This window comes from Rana temporaria, chromosome 6 (assembly GCF_905171775.1).
Source record: "Rana temporaria chromosome 6, aRanTem1.1, whole genome shotgun sequence".
In the NCBI taxonomy this organism is placed as follows: Eukaryota; Metazoa; Chordata; class Amphibia; order Anura; family Ranidae; genus Rana; species Rana temporaria.
Window position 1 is genome coordinate 171,473,905 of NC_053494.1, and position 16,413 is coordinate 171,490,317.

Consider the following 16,413-nt stretch of genomic DNA (forward strand, 5'->3'; position numbering starts at 1 on the left):
AGAACAAAACAGATTAATGCAGTTATCATACCAATCCGATGTCAAAGTAATATTTGAAAGTGATTTTTTTTAGAATGACCTTGACAAGTAAATACAAGTGACCTTTATATGTAAAGAAAGTGAGTAAATACTTACCATTCCTGCTGCTCATACTGACTAACGCTTGTTCACTGAAAAGTAATCTTCCTTTTAAAAGGGGTTGTAAAGGTTTTTTTTTTTTTTTTTCTAAATAGGTTCCTTTAAGCTAGTGCATTGTTGGTTCACTTACCTTTTCCTTCGATTTCCCTTCTAAATGGTTTTTTTTCTTTGTTTTTTTTTGTCTGAATTTCTCACTTACCGTTCCTCCTCAGTAAGCTGTTCTGGCTGACTAACCCCCAGCCAGATGATGGGGGCAAGCTTACTGAGGAGAAACAGGAAGTGAGAAATTCAGACAAAGAAAAAAAACATTTAGAAGGGAAATCGAAGGGAAAGGTAAGTGAATCAACAATGCACTAGCTTAAAGGAACCTATTTAGAAAATAAAAAACAAACCTTTACAACCCCTTTAAAGTTGGATGAGAAACCAACACTTCCGGTAGTGTTTATCTCCTGTGTCCCCTGTTGTTTTCCATGCAAAAAAAGCATTGCCTGTTTTTGAGGCACTTTGTCAGAAAAGTTAAAGGCAGAAATAAACAGCCTTAATTGCTGAAAAGGTCATATATTTACCCTATTATGTTTAAAATGTAAACATGTAATTCTAAACACATATTGTTTAAATATTTAATATTGTATAGACATATTTTAAATATATGATTTCTATCCAGCAGGTGGTGTGCTAGGCTCTTTGTCACAAGTTTACCATGTTGGTCCATACTACTTTGTTGAAAGAACACTTGTATACAGAGTTCAAAGGCTCAAGCTCAGTTTACTCACACAACTTAAAGGAGTCATAGAAGCGACTCCTTTAATTGAAAGTGCATTGCAAATCATATAAAAAAACTTTAGATAACATTTGTGTATGCGCATTTTGACACGCATACTTTGATTTTTATGGAAAATACATCTGGAAAAAACAAACAATTTTATAAATGGGACTTTGGGTCTGTGATCTCTTTAGAAATGTATAGTCTTCTTTCACACCAGTGTTATGAGAACTCTGTATGTGTATTATATTTTAACGAATATATAAAATTGACCTAAAACTATTGTTGCCCTTTAACAACACACAATAGACATATAAACTTGAGAAAAATGTCCTTTCCTTTATGTGTTCCTATACCTTTGAAAGGTATCATAGATCATAGGGTTATTCACAAAACAGACCAAGAACTAAGAAGTCTTTCATAGTGCTCCAAATATTTCTATTATCAAACTTTACAGAGCTGAACAACCAAAAGTAAAAGTGTGAAATTGTGTTTTTTATAGGGCTAAAAAACTTGATGTATAAGAAAATAATAAAAGCAGGTGGACACTGAAATGATGTCTTCAGTGCAAAACTTAAAGCATTTCTAAAGTCAATAAAAAACGAATAAGAAAAGCCCTGAACCTCCCCTTCTAGGGTCCCCCGTCGACATTGTCTACTCCTACTCTTCTCCGTCTGCCCTCTATAGCAAATTGATTAAGCAACTGACATGTGATCCTAATCCTAATCCTGACCTGGGCTGTGTGTGTCCACTGACACACATAGCATGGCTTGGCCCTGCCCCCTCCCCACAGAAATGGCTCCCACTGCTGCCTCAGTCCATGTAAGTAGAAGGAGAGAGAAAAGAAGAGCTGGAGCTGTGCACAGAGCTGGATCAGCTGAGGTAAATATTTAGGAAGATGAGGAAGCACAGCAAGCTTTAAAATAACTTTATTACAGGGAATGCAGTTAAAAAAACAAAGTTTTAGCTTTAAAAATACTTTAAAGTGTGTCTATACCTAGAAACATTATATAATGTGGCTAGCAGTATTCTTTCTTTTCAAGTGTTTTTTCTTTATGTTCAAACTGGTCACCCTCCAGTAACTAGACATGTGCACACTGAAACATTTTGTTTCGGAATTTCGTTTTTGTCTGAAAAATAAACTTATTTAGTTACTCCCGAAATTCATTTTTATATATTTAGTTTTTCGTTAGAAATTGCATTCGTCCGAAAATCTGAAAGGATTAAGGTTGAATCTGTCATTGAAGGCTTATGGTGTCTGTCGAATGTTCTAAAAAGATTTGACGGAGCAGCGAAACTGTACGACACCGCAATTGTACATTTACGGTCGAATGTTCCGCCTACAAGCTAGCTATAGTAGAATTCTAATGTATGACTAGTAATAATTATATTTATTAATTATTAGTACTAGTCAACCAACATTAGAATTTTTCTATAGCCTATGGGCCGAGCATTTGATGACCAGAAAGGTACAATTGCAGCGTCGGACGGTTTAGCTGCTCCGTCGAATCTTCTTAGAACTTTCGACAGACACCCTAAGCCTTCAATGACAGATTCAATGTTTGTTTGTTTTTCGATGCTTTGTCGAATCTTCGTCATTCGTGTTGAATTGTCAAGTTAGTTCTAGCTATTTTACTGCTCCTCCTCTTTGGTTACAATCAGCCAATAACATTCATCATCATCAATATTTTTATTTTACTTCCCCCCACCCAATTCCAGCAGCGATCTTTTCTCTCCATGTCGAATCTTTTCTCTCTACAACGTTGAATCATTTCTCTCTATAATGTCAAATCTTTTCTCTCTATGTAGAATAATATTGGACTAATAGAGTTAAGGTTAGGCACATTCGACCACAGGTTCGATAGACACAGATTGTTGTCAGCGTCATGTCGAATCTCCTATCTATATCGAACTGTTGTTGCAACGAAAAGGAAAATAAAGCATTTGTTTCTGTCGGATCTTTTGGTTTTCGTTTGCTGCGCATTCGTTCGTGTTTGTTAAAACAATAACGAAAATACCTGAAATTCAGACGAAAATGCATTTGGACGAAAACGAATGCACATGTCTACTAGTAACACACTTGCAAATCTAGGATGATAATTCTTATTACAGGGTTTTTCAACTAGGGCTCCTCCAGAGGTTGCAAGGGGTTTCTTGAGCAATGAGCAATTTCTGCCTCTCCGATAAGTTCCCACTGACATCATTGATATTTTTGGCTATATGTTAGGGGGTAATTCTTCCCACTGACCATCGTGTATCATGACATATAGCTATGGTAATTTTTTAAAGGAGAAGTATGTTTTTATTCCCCTCTAATTATACTTACCTTAGTGGATGCAGCATCGGTCCAATGCTGCATCTGTTCCCCTGGGATCTCTGCACTGAGAACTAGAGCCATCGAACACCGCCGAGGGCTCTGTTCTCTCACCTCCCCTAGAGGAGAGCTGCTGACTGCCAATCAGCATCTCTCCTGCTCTGCTCCTCCATGCTCATTGGAGCACTGAGCTGTGGAGTGGCAGGGAGTAGCTGTCTCAGTGGCTCGCTGAGAGGCTGAGACTGAAATCATTCCAGGCACCTGGCAGATCCAGACTTCTCAAGTCAGGATGATGCAGTGCCTGGTGTGAACTTGGTGACATCAGGAGAAAGCGGACTTAAGATCACTCTCTGCTGAAAACGGTTTACAGGAGTGCAAAACAAATTGCACTCCTCTGACCCTTAGGTGAAGCCCAATCAATCAAGCTCAGGCTGAACTTCTCCAATAACAGGGGTTCCATGGGATTGGAAAATGATTTCAAGGGTTCCTCTGTGTTGAAAAGGTTGAGAAAGGCTGGCCTATTCATTCTTCTCTATCACAATGACAAAAACAAAATGGAACCACAGAACCCCACCCCTATTTTGTTGTCTATAGCATATAGGAGAGTTCTGTAGTCTTCAAAATATCTGAGAAAATGTAACTGATATGGTCAGCGCAGGCAGTTATAGGCTCACAAAATTTCTGGCAGGGTCAACAGGTATTTTTGAAATGGACAACACAAAATTATGTAATTGGTATATTTGGTTTAAAACACTAAAAGGGACCAAACACAAGAACATTCCACAAGAAAACGAAATGGAAGGAGCATGGCCTGATGCATATATCCTTATATTTTTTTTTATTTAAAACAAAGTAATATATGAACACAACTTCATTGTTAGGGCTTAGTTTTGCTTTAACTTTAAGACAACACTGCAGCACTGTTTTAAGTAAATTATTCGCAATTATCATCTCAAACAAAGGATAAAGCTATTTGTGCAGATATATCACAACAATCCCCACAGACAAAAAAGGTGTAATTACTGCCAAAGGTACATTTACTAAATACTGACTTAAAGGGAGTGTATACTTATGCTATCAGCTTTTATGTGTTTTTTCATTGTAAAAACTGAAATGAATTTGGAGATCTCTCTTTTCACTTTAACACAAAAAGAGCACATTTCTGTGGAAGACTAAATTCCACTGTGATATGAAAATAAAACCTAAATTATGTTTATATCACTAAGAAATTAATTATTTCAACCCCTAATGCCTAAGGGTAAAACAATAGTAAATGCCTAAGCACAATTTTGCAATTTAAATTTAGCTGTATATTTCGTGCTATTATCATAATTTACCACCAAAGAACAACCCACAATAGATTATTCTGCTCCTGATGAGTGCAGTGATACCACATATGTGTATGTTAGAAAACACACTGATAGTAATTTAAGTTTTGTTTTTGTCTTTTAATTCTACCCTAAATATGCTGACTGTGACCTTTTGATCCCAACCTTGACCCTAACACTGGCAAACCTTGATCTTGTTGCTTTCTTTCTTGTTCTTCTTAGATTTTTGGTTTGTTAAAAATGTCCTCTCCTGCAAGAAGAGGAAGATGCAATGTATCTTTCTCTTCATTCAGAAGAGGAAGTAACCACAGGGAAATGCTGACTGATCACTGTGATAGCCAATCAGAGGCTATTTCAGCGATCAGGTGATCCGGAACCGTGAGTCCCAGGTCCCCATCATTGGTACGAGACCCGCGGCTCTCGTGAGAGTGTGCTGTGCCATGCACTCCAAGCACAAGTGGAGATATGCATTCATGCTGCCCCAAGGAAAAAAGTCCACGTCCGTGCAAAAGCACTGTAATTAATACATAGATAATTAGGTTGACAAACTCCAGCAATTTTGGTCACTCACTGTATTGCGACAGGTCTGCTCTATTGCATAAAAATAAAAAATGTACCTGTAGGTTATTTTGTGCAATAGACACATTTAGAGCGCATGCTGATCGGATAGACGGGGAGCCAATCGGCAAGTTCGGCTGACCCAATGTCCACCGGCCACACGCTATAGTTCCCCAGAGAGATAGAATGGCGATGTAAACAAGGCAGACCACCATTCTGACAGGGAAAAAGATGGAGATTTTGTGTTCCTGCTAAGCAGGAACACTGATCTTTGTCATCATACCAGCCCCCAACCATCCCTCACCCAGTTATCAAGCACCCCCTAGGGACACACTTAACCCTTTGATCACCCCTGATCTTAACCCCTTCCTTGCCAGTGTAATTAGTACAATAATGGTACATATTTTTAGCACTGATCACTGTAATAATGTCACTGGTCCCCAAAAAAGTGTCAAAAGTGACCGATTTGTTTGCCACAATGTCGCAGTCCCGCTACAAATTGCTGATCGCCGCCATTACTAGTAAAAAAATAAAATAAAACTGCCATAAAAATATCCCATAGTTTGTAGATGCAATAACTTTTGCGCAAATCAATCAACGCTTATTGTTTTTTTTTTATGAAAAATATGTAGCAGAATACATATTGGCCTAAATTGATAAAGAAACGTGATTTTTTTTTACAATGTATTTTATAGCAGAAAGTAAATGTTTCGGTTTATAGTGCAAAAAATAAAAACCGCAGAGGTGATGAAATACTACCAAAATTAATCTCTGTGGGGGGATACAAAATACATTTGCCATTTAAAGTAACGCAGTGCTGTATTGCATAAAATAGCCTGGTCATTACAGGGGTAAAACCTTCCGGGGCTGAAGTGGTTAATGACATCCCAGTCCTAGTCCGTAGGGTTCAATATTGAGTTGGCCCACCCTTTGCAGGTATAACAGCTTCAACTCTTCTGGGAAGGCTGTCCACAAGGTTTAGGAGTGTGTCTATGGGAATGTTTGACCATTCTTCCAGAAGCGCATTTGTGCAGACAGGCACTGATGTTGGACAAAAAGGCCTGGATCACAGTCTCCACTCTAATTTATGCAATGGGTTGGTCAACTCAATATTGAACCATATGGAGTAAGACTGGGATGCCATTAAAGTTCATGTGCGTGTAAAGTGAGGTGTCCCAATACTTTTGACAACATAGTGTATTTGGCATTAAGCATTGTTGCGTCACTTAATGTTGGCTAGTGTTCCCAAATTAATCTGTTTCCCAACTGTACTGAGTTACCTTAAATGTATTTCTTCTGTCATTTAACTGCCACTTCACCTAATAACTATGCTGGAAATGGTTGCATAGCTTGTAAATAAGCTTAATAATCGTATGCAAGAATGGTCATTTTAATGTGTTTTTTTCAAGCCATACAATGCTTTGTTTTTTATATGGAAAATGCATCTCCACATTTATCAATTTCATGATCAATTCCTTCCTTGCTTAGAATTACATAACATTACACTATATTCCAGCTCTCCTCCTAGCCGTAGCATACAAAGTGTATTGAACAACAACCCCTGCAGAGATTATGTTCTTGAATGCTGATTGCCCTAAATTTGGCTATATGAGTAATTTCTTTTTAGAACAAGCTGTTCCATTTGACTGTTAGTGCTATAATTCCGCAGCTATTACATCCTACCTCTTCCCCCCAAACCAATATTACTAAATAAACAGATTTTCTGTTTATATTGAAGGCAATCTGCTCCACAATATTTGGCCAAATGCCGCATACTATTTTTAAGTATTCAAAGAAAATCTTGTGCGCGAATAAAAATTGTTGTTCTTTAATTTGTTAATTACATATTTCCCATTACATCTAGGTTTATAGCTAAGGAAATTATATTTTGTTATGGCAGCAATTAGAGCCTTATAAGTGCATCAAAGTTAATTTTAGGTTTGAGGCTGATTGCTAAAGACAATAGGATTGGTAAAACTGCATTTCTAGAAATGTAGTAATGGTGGAAGGGGGAGGTGGGGGGAGAGAGAATTGTAATAAAAATTAAATACAAAAATCAGCAAACTTATTTTTTCTAGGTGAATCAAGATTCCTTTGTATATATAGTTATATAGTTACATAGTAGGTGAGGTTGAAAAAAAGACACAAGTCCATCAAGACCAACCTATGTGTGTGATTATGTGTCAGTATTACCCTGTATATCCCTGTGTGTTATGGTCACTCAAGCACACAGTGGGGATCGAAAGTTTGGGCACCCCAGGTAAAAATTTGTATTAATGTGCATAACGGAGCCAAGGAAAGATGGAAAAATCTCCAAAAGGCATCAAATTACAGGATTAGACATTCTTATAATATATCAAATAAAGTTAGATTTTATTTCCATCATTTACACTTTCAAAATGACAGAAAACAAAAAAATGGCGTCTGCAAAAGTTTGGGCAGCCTGCAGAGTTAATATCTGGTACTGCCCCCTTTGGCAAGTATCAAAGCTCGGCTATTTACAGAAAACTGGTGACGCGCCTTGTGCGACATGGGAACTTTTTCACAACATGTCAAACATCTAACCCAGGGGTAGGAACGCCCAGTCCCGCTGGAATCAGAAGCCGGGAAGAAAATCACAATATAACGGTATGTACGGTGAAGAAAAAAAAACAACCCTGCATACTGTAAATGTCGTTCGTATGCTGGATGTAATGTTAGAATTTTTTTATAGGGTGAACCCCCGCTTTAAAAAAATATTATAATATAGCATATACAATTGCAATACAAGCCATGTTGCAATTTGATCTTAAATCTGCAGAGCTGTCCATTGTTGTCTCCATTAGAAAACTTGCCCTGAGAAATTATATGCAGCCATTGCTGGAGCTGCAGAGATACACTACGCCGCCGTACCTTACCTGGCGCATTTTCGAATCCTCAGCGAGTTTGCGCCGTAAGTTACGGCGGCGTAGTGTATTTCTGGCAGCGTATTTCAAATTGGGTGGGTTGGGGGCGTGTTTCATTTAAATGAAGAGCGTCCCCGCGCCAAATGAAATGCGCATGCGTCGTTCCTAAATTTCCCGCCGTGCATTGCGCTAAATGACGTCGCAACGACGTCATTTTTTGAACTTAGACGTGAGTTACGTCCATCCCTATTCACGGATGACTTGCGCAAAAAAAAATCTAATTTTGACGCGGGAACGACGGCCATACTTAACATGGCAAGTCTATCTATACGCCGCAAAATACCAGTTTTAACTATACGCCAGAAAAAGCCGACTACAGAAGACGTTAGAAAATGCGAAGACGTACACCTGTCGGATCTAACCCAGAAGCCGTCGTATCTTGTTTTGAGGATTCAAAACAATGACGATGCGGGAAATTTGAAAGTACGCCGGCGTATAAGTAAATACGCCAGCGTACTTCGTCTGTGGATCTGGCCCCTAAAGTTCCCAATGGAAATGTTTGACTTGCAACCATGGAAATATGTTCTTTTGTAGTAGATGTTTTTTTCTTTGCAGGGCACAGCCTTGGGGCACTATACAATGCAGACTGGCATCTCGGCCAGAGAAGGAGATCACCTGACAGATTGGGGTAGGGAGGTAGGGCGTTCCAGAGAATGGGGGAAGCAGTGGAGCAAGGGGCTGTGTCCCCCATTAAGTGCACATGGTCACTGTGTCAGAAGTGAATGGAAATCTCACAGTGGACACAGAAAATAAGGTGCCAATAGTCTGAGTATTTAGCCTTGGAAGTACAGGCGGAAACACCTGAGAACTGGCTCCCATGGGTTTTGAAAGATAACTAAAGGTAGCAAAATTAAAGCGATTGCAAAGCTTCAATTTTAAAATAACAAACATGTCATACTTGCCTCCACTGTGCAGTTCGTTTTGCACAGAATGGCCCTGAACACTGACTTCTGGGGTCCCTCTGCGGCTCTTGTGGCTCCTCCCCGCATCAGATAACCCCCTGGGAGAAGCCCTCTCCCAGGGGGGGTTACCTTGCTGGCGTGCTCCCGAGTCCAGCGTTCATAGCCACCAAATGTATGACTGGGCCCCTGCCCCCCCGGCACCTGTGTCATTGGATTTGATTGACAGCAGTGAGGCTGCTATCAATCTATTCAATCAAGAGCTGGAACCCTGTGGACAGAGGGACAGCACGTCCCTGCCGAGGGAAATTCAGGGCTCAGGTAAGTAAACAGGGGGGCCGGTGACTGCCAGGTGTTTTTCACCTTATGCATAGGATGCATTAAGGTGAAAAAACACAAGGGTTTACAACCCCTTTAAGGGCATAAGATCTGTCACATTTGTTCAAACTGTATGCTACTGGGATTATCTGTGGGCATGGCTTGGCTGATTGTACAGGTTATAGGGAAAAATGTGTGGCCAACAATTAACATATTTTTCGGTGTATAACGCACACTTTTTTCCCCTTAAAATCCAGGGAAAATTGTGGGTGCGCGTTATACGCCGATCCGCGCTGTCTGAGCGCCGCCGCCAACATATACCGAGCGCAGTACACTCGGGTACACTCGGCCATGCTCGGCCCTGCCTGTGGTCACGCCCTGTCCCGCCTCCTAGCCTTTATGCGAGAGGAGCCGAGCGTGGCCGAGTGTACTGTGCTCGGTATATGTCAGCGGCGGTGCTCAGAGACAGCGCGGGAGAAGCGGGAAGGACACCACCAATGCCGCAGACGCATGCTGGACCAGACAAGGCCGCCAATGGACGCCGGGCAAGACACCAAGAGGGGCATTTAAACTGTAAGTATTTCTTTTTTTTCCTTAAAATTCTCTTCTAGGTTTGGGGTGCGCACTATACGCTGGTGCGCGCTATACGCTGGTGCACGCTTTACCCTGATAAATAGGGCATCCACTTCTGCCATCTACAAACACATGCCTACTGTGCCTAATGGTAAATCCAGCTTTGGTGTTCCCTTAAGATTTTCTACACTGAATAATCTCCATTTGTGATGAACATTGATAATAGTACTGCCAACCTTGCTCAGTTAATATGTTGCTATGACTATCCACCAAACTTGCTATCTGCTTGAAATCACAATGTTGGAAGAGCTCATTTCATCTTCTAGAAGGATGCCTATGGAGTTAGTTTTGCCTCCCTTTAGATCACAACCTACATAATTTCCCCATCCTGATTGCTTCTGTCTAGGGGATAGAGAATAGAAGGAGAACAAAAGAACACCAGAAATTTCCTGGGTGATGAAAAGGGTTGCTTATGTTTTGAACACAATTAAGAAGTACAGGTTAGTACAGTGTTCTGATTGTCTAGACTTTGGTGGAGATTTACTGAAACTGGAGCATTCAGAATTTGGTGCAGCTTGTGGTAACAAATCAACTTCTAACTTCAGCTTGTTCAATAAGGCTTTGACAAAAAAAACTGGAAGCTGGTTGGGTTCTACGCAGAACTGCACCAGATTTTGCACTCTCCAGTTTCATTACCCCCCCCCCCTCCTTTTGTGTCTGATTTCCCAGTTCATGGCAAATATTCAAATGAAGGACACTCCGTATAGACAAAGTGGTGAGCTCATGTTTTAAAACTGATGAACTCAATAGTTTATAGATTGCTCACATATTCACTGGTAACTTTTTTTTCTATCCAGTACCGAACAATAAATTTACAATTTACAATTTCTAGTGCGTGTATATCAATACAATATACCATCTGTAGTATGGTGCTTCTTAAAATTTTGTTCTGCATATATGTTTAATGATACAAAATAATAGTGGTTATATTGCAGATACACCGAACAAACATCAAACCTAGTGATTCAAACCAATTCTGACTGAGCACAGTACAGCCAGGTAATATTTCAACTTTCCAGGAGATTCCTATTCAAACGTTTACAGATCACTAATGCAGCCAGCTCACAGCTGGAGAAATTCAGACTGCTTTGCTCCTAGCAGCGTACCCTGGATGGAGCTGTCTAAGTAACTACCTCTAGAGAAGGCCAATTTTTATCTTAAAAAAATATGTATGAATCTCACGGAGTATGCTACACAGGTCTTTTTTTGTCCAGGATATAGAAAGTGTTTTTTTTTAAGATTACATAAAACTATATTTCAATAAAAAAGCTAAATACATTTTAAAAAACAGCAGCCAGGTACTAAACTGTACTGGATAAAATAGCAATTTACTTTTACCTTACAAGACCTATGTCCTAATTTTTAAGCTGGATGTTGAGTGTACACATATAACATCATTATATCCTGAATGCTTATACATGTGACCCCCAAACAGGCTATTAAGAAAAACAATTTGACTCTATAAACTGTAGTGATTTATCCAGCTATAATAAGGAATATGTGGACATTAGAATTCTGAACACAAATTAAACCTTGACATGACAATTACACACTGTATCATTTTATACACTCAAACTATTTGGTATTGAGAGATTCAGGCAACAGGTAAAAAAAATCTGTTTCTGTCAAGCATCTGTCAAAACAGCAATGACTCTCCAACGCTTCATTATTCATCTAATAAAATTGTTTTGCAATTGAGAAAGGATATTTCTTTCACTTCTGCGCTAGAAGCACCAAACAAGTTGAATATTTTGAAATAAAAAAGTAAAGGCTATAAAAGCTGGGACAAATTTGCATTCATTGTAAATGTTTTGCTGGTATTATTGCCTTAATATAATTGATCCAAGGGGGAAGTTAAAAAGGCGCACTGCTAACCATTGTTTGCATTTAAAGTGGTCACATAACACATCTACAATAGTTAAAAGTATGTGGCTGTATTTAGCTTTTCCTGCTCTTCAACATGCCATTCTTCAACAGGTCAGATCTTGGGAAAACTTAGCTCCCACGATGCAACAGAAGCTTCCCCAAATTATGCAAGCCAAAAAGGAAGGGATTTAAGTACAACTGAACCTCCTTATTTATTACTGTAATTCAGTCCATGAAACCCCCCTAGCTATTCAGCCACGTAGCTCCACAGGCCAGATTCTCACCATGCTAATCTCATTCCGTGTACACACGATCATTTTTCGGCATGTAGAAAAAACAAAGTTTTTCCAACTTCATCATTAAAACGACATTGCCCACACCCCATCGTTTTAAAAAAGCTCGGTGACATACAACACGTACAATGGCACTATAAAGGGGAAGTTCCATGCGGATGACACCACCCTTGGGGCTGCTTTAGCTGATTCTGTGTGCTTACTCCATTATGAACGGTAGTTTTACCAGAACGAGCGCTCCCGTCTCATAACTTGCTTCTGAGCATGCGCGGGTTTTTAACGTTGTTTTAGCCCACACATGATCATTTTTTACAACCCGGAAAAAGACATTGTTTAAAATGTCGTTAAAAAATGCAGCATGTTCGAAAAAATATTTTGTCGTTTTTCAGAACCTGAAAAATTATGTGAAGCCCACACACGATCATTTTAAATGACATTTTTTTTAAAACAACGTTTTATTAATGCTGAAAAATGATCATGTGTACGCAGCATCAGTCATCTTGACAAAGGAGCCCACCATACTGCTTGAATGGAAGCTGAGCCTGTTTGATGGTTTGACAGTTGGGTTGACAGCACAAGCAACTGTGACTATCTATGCTACGTCTGTCTTTTTGCATCTTGGGATTGTTGATCTCTTCTACCCAATTTAGCTACTTCCTGTCTATATGCATCCACACCAGCACTGACTGATTGCTTAACACCAGCTTCTTATGGTGACAATAGTAAACCATTACTGAGCAATGTGCATTGGCATGCCCACTTGTAGTTTTCATCGAAAGCGAGCATGACAAGGTGATAACAAGGAAGTGCAATTGCAAGACAAACAGACAATTCTTTCACCGCTCCAGGTGAGCCTCGTAGATCATCAAGGGTTGTTGAACCACCAGGGTGCTGGCAATGCTAATTGTAGCACATGAACGAAAAAACTCTGGATAGCCGCACTCCAAGATAACTTAAAATTAAGTTGGTCTTTTTATTTTCAAATGCACATGCAGTCACCGCAAACAACAGGTACAGAAATGGCCGACGCGTTTCGCGCTGCAATTCAGCGCTTAGTCATGGCTTAGCCATGACTAAGCGCTGAATTGCAGTGCGAAACGCGTCGGCCATTTCTGTACCTGTTGTTTGCGGTGACTGCATGTGCATTTGAAAATAAAAAGACCAACTTAATTTTAAGTTATCTTGGAGTGCGGCTATCCAGAGTTTTTTCGTTCATGTGCTGCAATTGCAAGACAATTGTCAACCTATAACAGGAACTTACTGAACAAGATTCTTCATGGCAAAATCCCTAGGTAAGATCTTCATGGAGGGTGCATTGGAATGGAAGAAAACCAACACACATAAATAGAAAACCTCCATATACACAATCCGATATTGCGACCTGGAAAAAGTGTATGGGCTGCTCAGGCTCTATATGGAACAGGTAGGTAGACAGTGCATCCGCAGCTGCTGCTAGAGTGCTGAAAGGGAATGGAGCCCCCGTCCTGGCTCTTGCAAAAGGTACAAGAAAGGAAGGATGACCCCTGGAAATTGCACATCTATGGTGTCCTGCTTCAGTAAATGAATGGAGAGGCAATCAGATATTCCCTGGGTCAACTTTACCTACAGTGGTGCTCATAACTTTACATACCCTGGCAGAATTTATGATTTCTTCAGAGAAAATGAATGATGGTACAAAAACTTTTCTTTCACTCATGGTTCGTGTTTGGCTGAAGCCATTTATTATCAATCAACCAACCGAGTTTACTCGTTTTAAATCATAATAGCAACAGAAACTACCCAAATAACCCTGATCTAAAGTTTACATACCCCAGTTCTTAATACCGTGTATTGCCCTCTTTAACATCATTGACAGCTTGAAGTCTTTTGTGGTATTTGTGGATGAGGTTCTTTATCTTCTCAGATGGTAAAGCTCCCCATTCCTTGGGCTGTCTTGCATGGACTACACGTTTGAGATCTCCCCAGTGTGGCTCAATGATATTGAGGTCAGGATACTGAGATGGCCACTCCAGAACCTTCAATTTATTCTGCTGTAGCCAATGACAGGTCGACTTAGCCTTGTGTTTTGGATAATTGTCATGTTGGAATGTCCCATGCACAGCTTCCCGGCAGATGAATGCAAATGTTCCTCCAGTATTTTTTCATAACATACTGCATTCATCTTGCCAACAATTTTGACCAAATTTCCTGTGCCTTTGTAGCTCAAACATCCCCAAAATATCAGCGATCCACCTCTGTACCTTTCATAATAGGCCTTGTTGACTCCAAATGTAGCATGTATGGTTGTGGCGAATTTTTTTTATTTTGATCTCATGGTTTGAGGCTTGTCTCTGTGCTGTTTGTCATATTGTGAGCGGGGATACTTTGTGACATTTGCATAGTAATGGCTTTTCTCTGGCAAATCGACCAGGTAGCCCATCTTTCTTCAAGTGCCTCTTTATTGTGCTTCCTGAAACGGCCACACCACATGTTTTCAGAGAGTCCTCTATTTCACCAGAAGTTATTTGTGGGTTTTTCTTTTCATCCCAAACTATTATCCTGACAGTTGTGACTAAAATTTTAGATGGTCTACCTGACCATGGTTTGGTTTTCAACAGAACCCCTCATTTTCCACTTCTTGATTAGAGTTTCAACACTGCTGATTGGCATTCTCAATTCCCTGGATATCTTTGTATATCCCTTTCCTGTTTTATACAGTTCAACTACCTTTTCCCGCAGATCCTTTGACAATTATTTTGCTTTCCCCATGACTCATAATCCAGAAACGTCAGTGCAGCACTAAATGAAACATGCAAGGGTCGGTCAGGAGTTAAGAAACGCACTGACCTTTAATACACACACACACACACACACACACGTGCACACACACACACTAATGCAAGGGTCGGTCAGGAGTTAAGAAACGCACTGACCTTTAATACACACACACACACACACACGTGCACACACACACACACACACACTAACTGCAAGCAAACAGATCACAGGTGAGGATGGTTACCTTTAATAGCCAAACCCCTTTGTGTCAACTTGTGTGCATGTTATCAGGTCAAAATCACCAGGGTATGTAAACTTTTAATCAGGGTCATTTGGGTAGTTTCTGTTGCCATTATAATTTAAAATGAGTATATCTCCTGCGCTCTGGTGTTTTCGCTAAAGGGTGATGTAGTCCAATCCTAGGGCAAGGTCTAGAGTTTTGCAGTCCTCCTCAGAACCATGGGTGTTCATGTAACTAAAAAAAAAAAGGGGGATGGAGCACCGACCTAGTACATTACCATAAAAGGTTTTATTAAATAAATAAAAGCAAAAAGTCCTACTCACAAAGAGAGCTTGAATACAGCTTATCACACAATCAGACCGGTCTATTGGTTCCTGCCAACAAGACCTGATGATGCCGAGGATCCAATGGTACCCCATCGGCTTTTCCGCGGCTTCACATTGGCGCTGCACTATATGTATATTAGTATCCAGTTATATTATGTGGATTTAGGAAATAATCTGGGCTTTTATTTAAACAATCTACTGAACTGGTCAGAACCAGCTCATTAGGGAGTATATTCCGCATTTTCAGGGCTCTTGCTGTGAAGAAACCTTTCCGTATTTGGAGATAAAATCTTTTTTCCTCTAGACATAAAAAGTACCCCCCCTTGTCCTCTGTGATGACCATAAAGTGAATAACAACACCAAGATCACTATATGGACCCCTTATATATTTGTACACTTTGATCATATTCTCCCATAATCTCCTCTTCTCGAGAGAATAAATTCAGTTCCTCTAATCTTTTCTCATAGCTGAGTTCCTCCATGCCTCTTGTAAGTTTGATTGCCCTTCTCTGCACTTTCTCCAGTTCCACAATATCCTTTTTGTGAACTGGTGCCCAAAACTGCATATTCCAGAGGTCTTACTGATGATTTGTACAGGGGAAAAATTCTCTCTCTCTCTGCAGTCCATACCTCTTTTAATACAAGAAAGGATTTTACTCGCTTTGGAATCCACGGCTTGGCATTGCATGCTATCATTAAGGTTCTACGAGAGCACCAAGATTAGTCTCCACCATTGATTCTCCCAGTTGTACTCCCCCTAGTATGTATGATGCATGTATATTCTTAGCCCCAAATGCATAAATTTACATTTATCAACATTAAACCTCATTTGTCACATAGTCATCCACATAAACAGTGCATTGAGGCTTGTAAGTTGAAGACATCCTGTAAGGATGTTATTCCACTGCATAGCTTGGTGTCATCTGCAAACACTGAAATTTTACTTTTAATCCCAGACCCTATATCATTTATAAATATATTAAAAAGTAAGGGTCCCAACACCATGTATACCAATGTATATTTGTATGTCAATT

General features: G+C 39.8%; 1 protein-coding gene across 1 annotated transcript in view; it reads right to left on the minus strand.

Moving 5' to 3' along the window:
• STK39 (serine/threonine kinase 39) overlaps positions 1-16,413 on the minus strand; it is a 446,908-nt gene that overhangs the window by 10,350 nt on the left and 420,145 nt on the right. The gene's annotated exons all lie outside the window — the stretch shown is intronic.